Source organism: Onychostoma macrolepis, chromosome 02, assembly GCF_012432095.1.
Source record: "Onychostoma macrolepis isolate SWU-2019 chromosome 02, ASM1243209v1, whole genome shotgun sequence".
Classification (NCBI taxonomy): Eukaryota; Metazoa; Chordata; class Actinopteri; order Cypriniformes; family Cyprinidae; genus Onychostoma; species Onychostoma macrolepis.
In genome coordinates, this window is record NC_081156.1 from 3,736,105 (window position 1) to 3,742,831 (window position 6,727).

Sequence of the window (6,727 nt, forward strand, 5' to 3'; positions counted from 1 at the left end):
TAATGTTCTCTTGCCTCTTTAGGTTTTTGTTTATTTGTTTGTTTGTTTGTTTGTTTGTAACCATAAAGTAATCATTCAAAAGTTTTAAAGCTACTTCTCATTGCATGGACAAAAACACTGAGACATTCTTCAAAAATGTTCAAATAAATCATACAGGTTTGGAATAAGGTTGAGAAAATTATGACGATAATTTTTATTTTATTTTATTTATTTTTTCACACAGACATTCACTTTTCACGGATAAATCTTCACCTCCCTTATTCAACCATCAAGTCTGAACAGAATGTGTAGTGTGTTATATATCCTCATAATCAAAGGCAGTCTAACGATGTTCACATAATGGTGGTCTCTAATTCCCTTTCGATATTCCACTCGTACTGTGTCTGTAAGACGGAAAAACTCCTTTTTCCTCTTCAACTGAAGCCTTTTCAATCACGCAGTGAAACAGCAAATCCATTGGTTCGTGCAGTGCTATAAAATCGCTATGCAGCCCGCCATAGCCTGCCAAAATGGGCGGGGCCTCTGGCTATATAAGCGCTTCGCCGCCGCATCTCAGATTTATTCTCTTCAGTGACGAAGATTCTTCCTCGCTGACTCCGAGATTCGCTGTTGAAACGCCTCAGCAGCCGGATTGGACCTCTTGCAGCATGCAGCTCGAAGTTCCCAGTCTATCCTCTGCCGCCATCCGGCAACTATCTAAAAGAGCAAATACTAATCATTGTAAAACGTGCAGGACTCCTCTGCACGCTGATGACGGTCACGCTGAGTGTGTGTCATGTTTGGGGAAATCCCACGCTGACGCTGCACTCAGCGGGACTTTCAGTTTCAGTCTCGAATTTCAGTCTCGCATCTCTGCACTCGCGGATAGCTTTTTTTTCAGAAAGTGACTCAGGGACCTGCGAGGAAGAAACAGCGTGGCAGAGGATTCGAGCGGTCGGAGACAAGTGAGCTCACTTCGGCTCAGTGCCTGCATGCCTCGCCGTCACTGTAGAGAGAGGATTCGCTGGTTCTCTTCACTCAACCTGATCTTGTTCGGTGGGAGTGCTCCATAGAGGATTCCTCCATCCCAGAGCGAGTCAGGCTTCTACAGCCGCTACTTCCTCAACTACCTCGACGACTGGCTCATTCTGGCAGTCTCAACAGTCTCAACAGAACTGTCTCAAGACAGTTTCAACGTCGCACAGGACCCTCCTCCTCAGCCACTTATATTGCCTGGGGCTCAGGGTCAACTTTGCCAAGAGCATACTGTTACCCAGCCAACGAGTGTCGTTCCTGGGAACAGTTATCGACTCAGTGCAGATGACAGCAACTTTCTCAGCGGAACAAGCCATGACAATTCAGCGCCGCGCAGCCTCCTTCAAGGAAGGGACCGTCCAACTGCTCAAGGCTGTCCAGAAAATGCTGGGCCTTATAGCAGCAGCTTCACCAGTACTTCAGTTGGGCCTGCTTCACATGCGGCCCATCCAGTTCTGGCTGAAGCAGAGGGTTCCATCGCAGTCGCCATCGCATAATGGTGACTCGGGCCTGTGTATCAGCCCTGACCCATTGGAGGGACCCCCTCTGGCTGAAGCAATGTGTGATCTTAGACATGGCGCACAGAAGAAAGGTTGTCATGACAGACGCTTCCAACAAGGGTTAGGGAGCACTGTGCGAGGGCAAACCGACCTTCGGTCTTTGGTCCAAAGAGGAGTCGGGTCTGCACATCAACTGCCTAAAGATGCTAGCAGTGTGCCGTGCCTGTCAATTCTTCCTGCTGGACATAAGGGTGCATGTGCTAATATGCTCAGACAGCAGACAAGGACCTTCTTGTTTGGGCTCAGACCAATCTGTGCTCACTGAAGGCGACGCATGTGCCGGGCAAGATGAACCAAGGAGCGGACATGTTGTCCAGGAACAACGTCTCCTCAGAAGAATGAACGCTCCACCTGCTCGCGGTTCAGAAAATCTGGGAAGTCTTTGGCAGAGCTCGAGTAGACCTCTTCGCCTATGAAGACAACTCTCATTGCCCAATCTATTTCACGAAGAGCACGGATGCCTTGGCCCACGAGTGGCCCATCCTCCCGTTCTATGCGTTCCCTCCAATCGCTCTGCTACCGCAAGTACTCAGACGAGTCAGCGAACAACGGCATAGGCTTCTCCTAATAGCCCCCCTCTGGAGGAACCAGCCGTGGGTGTTGGAGTTATTTCAGCTGCTCGAAGCAGCCCCGTGGCCCATTCCCTTGAGACGGGACCTCCTCTCTCAAGAGAACGGCACGCTGTGGCATCCACGGCCCGAGTTATGGGCCCTGCATGTGTGGCCGCTCAACGGGAGCCTTTTGACCTCCCAGAGCGTCTTAAACTCTATGGCAGAAGCTAGAGCCCCGTCTACCAGCCGCCTCTACGCTCTGAAATGGTCTATTTTCTCGGCTTGGTGCCAAGAAAATTTCTCAGAGGAGGAACCGGAGATGGACAACTCATTCCCCAAACCAGACTCTCTAGCGTCACAGGAGACAGAAACAACATCGCATCTCTGGTGTCGTCTATCGGGATCACCTTCTCGGCATATCACCACAAACGCAATCAGTTTAAAGTGAAGGACCTTCTGATGGCTCAGCCTGTGCTTGGTGTATTTTATTAACTCCCCTGGGTCTTACTCCCACGTGAGTCATGGTTTTTAATTATCATATCTCATGAAGAGAGTCATATCTCAGGGAACCGAGGTTACGTTAGTAACCGAGTACGTTTTATGCTCAGACTTCTCAGTAATCATACCTGATTTTTTATTTATTTATTTTTTTTATTGCCAAGATAACTATCTAAATTAGAACGAACCATCATGGAGTGACCTCTCTGTAAAATGGAGCAAAATTAGTTGCATGTATAGAGAGTAAAATCCAGTGTAATGATATAATTTATCACAGTGATATTACGCAGCGCCTGAAAGTAGTCCCCAGCTATATTATAACCTGTCTATGATTATAACTAGTTACCTAGCTGGGGACTACTTTCAGGCGCTGCGTAATATCACTGCAGGAAAATGCAAGTTCAAATGCAGCAAAGTTCCTTGATTATTACGCCGGAATGAGAGTATAGTTCCTAATCATATAAGCCTAGAAAATCGCAACTTTTCATTTTCCGCCGGTCTTAGTACACGATATAACTACAGAAGAGTCAAGTTTTAAATAGGACAAATGTCGAAACTCTTTGGTCATTTTTGAATGCGATGCTACTGGTCTAATTGGATTCAATGATCTATGCTAAGCTATGCTAAAAGTGCTATCGCCAGACCCGGAGATCGTCTGAATGGATTCAAAAACGGTAAAACTCAACTTATTAACTCTGGGGGAGTTGGAGAATGAGCCTATTTCCAAAAAAAGTGGAGTGTTCCTTTAATGATTATTTCTACAGACATAGCAAAGAGACAGCAAGAGTGAATGAGAGCGTTTACCTCAGCAGTAACAAATCTCGCATTCTCACATCTGTAGCGCTCATTTTGATCTTTAAAGGTTTGGTCTTTCCTATTGAACAAAATTAATGCTTACGGTTGATTCAATATTACTCTTAAAAAAAAAAAACATATCAGCAATCCTACAATAAGTCGCTTATATTAAACACAACACTTTTATGAACATAACGAAGACTGATGTACCCGCGTTGTTACACAAGTAGTCTATACATGAAAGGTTTTTGGATTTTCCCCTTCATTTAAATGAATGCTTATGGCTCATTATTATTAATGGAGGAAAAAACTAAACAAAAAAGAAAAAACAGGCTATACAATAAAATAGTACAATGACAAATTTACCTGGCCTATATTAAACTGTGTTTTACCCACATTTAACACACAAATAGGTTAAATATGGGTTTCCCCTTAGGCTACCTTAAAATGAGTTTGTGGTTTATTATCTTATTAATTAAAACACATCAGCCATAAAATAGTAGCAACAATGGCATATTCGCATATATTAAACATCTAACTTTTATTAACAAAATTAATAAGATGGATATAGCCTTGTATTGTAAGCCAAATAAATAAGGTATTTTCCCTTATTTAAAATGTTTGTGGTTCATTGTTATTTTTTTTTTATGAAAACCCAGCAACAATACACTCATTTATATTAAACGAAGAAATATAAATTGTATTAACAAAAGTAGCACCATCGTAGTGTCAGTCTTTCTCGTATCACTCTTGTCACATGTCCTCCCCCCCACCGTTTTATTTCTCATCCCCCACCCTGCTCAAAATTCATTCCCGCGGCTATTTCCTCAGTACAAGAACAGCATTTCTTTACCCAAGCTCCCAAAAAGGCTATTTTGGATATTGTTGGATTTGTGATGTCACAAAGGCAAATGCATTCACATTTAACTGCATCTAGAGCAAGACATCAACAAATAGTTTTACATAATTACACTATTGGTCACACCGGATGCGAGCATTGAGTTGCATCAAAACTAAACCCATTATAATCACTGACTCAGTTTCTGGAATACTCTACATGTTTAATCTACTCCTGACAACAGGACAAATGGAAGAGAGAAAAAAACAAAAAAAACATTTGCTTTGACACATCTAATGTTAGCGTCTGTATAGCCTTCAAAAAGATCTCAGCATCAGAAACAAGTGAAGTGTTCATTTATAACTGCGTCCAAAATCAAATCAGAGGATTATATGTTTGTTTGGAACATTTGACTGCAGATTGTTTTGTAAATGAGACAAAGTGTAATGGAGACCTTTTGTTGAAAGCTGAAGCAGCCAACTGTATTGGATCTGACTACCACCATCTACGTAGCAAGCCAAACGTAAACAATTTGATAAGGCTTTGTCTGTAAATTATGGCTTTATAATGTTTTCAAAATACTTACATTAATTTAATTTAATTTATTTTATTTTACAACAGTGACCACTGACTGACAAGCCACACCTAAATCTGATCATTTCAGACAGATGGTCAGAATTCGGGTTGACAATAAGGTTTTTTTTTGTTTGTTTGTTTTTTGTGGTGCAAAAATTTTGTTTGTTAATTAACATCAAGGCATCAAATTACTACTACTGCATGTTACATCAGCTTTGCTTTGGCTTTGTTTGGAACTATTTTCATAGTGCAAAAACAGACAAAATAACTGGATAATATTGGTTCTTAAATGTAACATATAACACTGAGCCAAATGCACAGATACTATTTAAAGTAAACTGAGCTAGACAATGACATCTCTGAATTCAATAATGAAATGCCTTTAACTGAAAATTTAGTGTTTAATCCTATCATTATACATTACTGACACTCTATCCTCCAATTTGATACTGTTAAGTGCTTTGACACAATCTGTATTGTTAAAAGCGCTACATAAATAAAGGTGACTTGACTTGACTTAAATAAAGAAAACAATATTCATACTCAGAAATTCAACTTTCAAGAAATTAAATGTTTTTTAAGGGCCAGATTGTTATTTTTACAATGAGTATGATTCTTTCTCATCAACTTCTCAAATTAAGTTCAAGTCAAGATATTTTCTTAAGTAAATGAATTTGACCTAAACAACAACAGAAGTTTGGTTAATTGTGAAATTTGCTCTAATATTAGCACTGAGAAGTTTGTCTTTGAGTTATTTTAAATTTCATACCTCATACACTACAATCCATGCTAATAAACTCATTGATGATTATTTATTTATGATAAATGCTGAATGATCATAAGCCAATAAGTAGTCAAAATTGGTCCCCCAGAGCACAGACAGCTTCACGACAGTAGCTGATTCCATTTCTCATGTGGATTTAGGATCAAGGGAATTTAAAGACACTGCATGGATTATCAGTATTTTATGCTCTTTCTGCCTAGGCTGCCTGTCCATCTGCCCGAAATGGCAAGAAATTGAAAGTTGAAATCTTCTTGCTCTGTCTTGCTAATGAGTCCTCAGGGGCTCTTGAGTGAGTCCTGAGTCAGACGTCAGTGGAAAGAGAAGTCACTCTAGCTAGTCATAACCCGTGGGCTAGATATAGAGGAATCAGACAGATGTCCCAGTGGGGCCGAGCATGCAGGTGAAAGACCCTATCCATATGTTAATTAAACACTCGAGGCAAAGGTTGTCCATTATTTTGCTCTGCTTAAAATTCATGCATTTCATGACCAGAGGATGTCCTCCAAAAACTGCCTGTCAGCCTGGCAGGAATCCTGAGGAAAGAACTCACTGGACTTTTTAGCAAGCATATCCACAAATGTAGAAACTACTGAAAGGGAACATAATTAAAATGTGGGCTTACTTTTATGAATGTTTGGGTGGTATAATATAGTGTGCAGGGAAAACCAGCTGTCATTGACATGTAATATGCTTGTTTTAATTAGGAATTCTATGATAAATATTTGTCACAGCCATATCTGTGGCTTTTCTAGCATAGTAAACTTGCTTGGTAGCTCACCTGATACAGTGTTCCACTCACAATGCAGAGCACTTGGGTACAAGTCCCGTGAGACACAAATCATGTTAAAAGGTCAAAGACTTGTACAAGCAAGCTAAAATGGCATGGTTGCCTCAGAAAATGCTTTCTTACCTCACATTTGTGTTGTTAACACTATTGTTTAATGTAGGTGGTACTGTATGTTATTTTCAAACACAATAAAGTGTTAACCTGCACCACTCACCAGAGATTTCATTTCTAAGCTGCCCCAATGTGTGTAACAGCCAGTGTAATAAAACGTTATCAGGTTCATATTCATTTGTTTCGGATAAAACTGTGTGCTTTTAGCGCAAC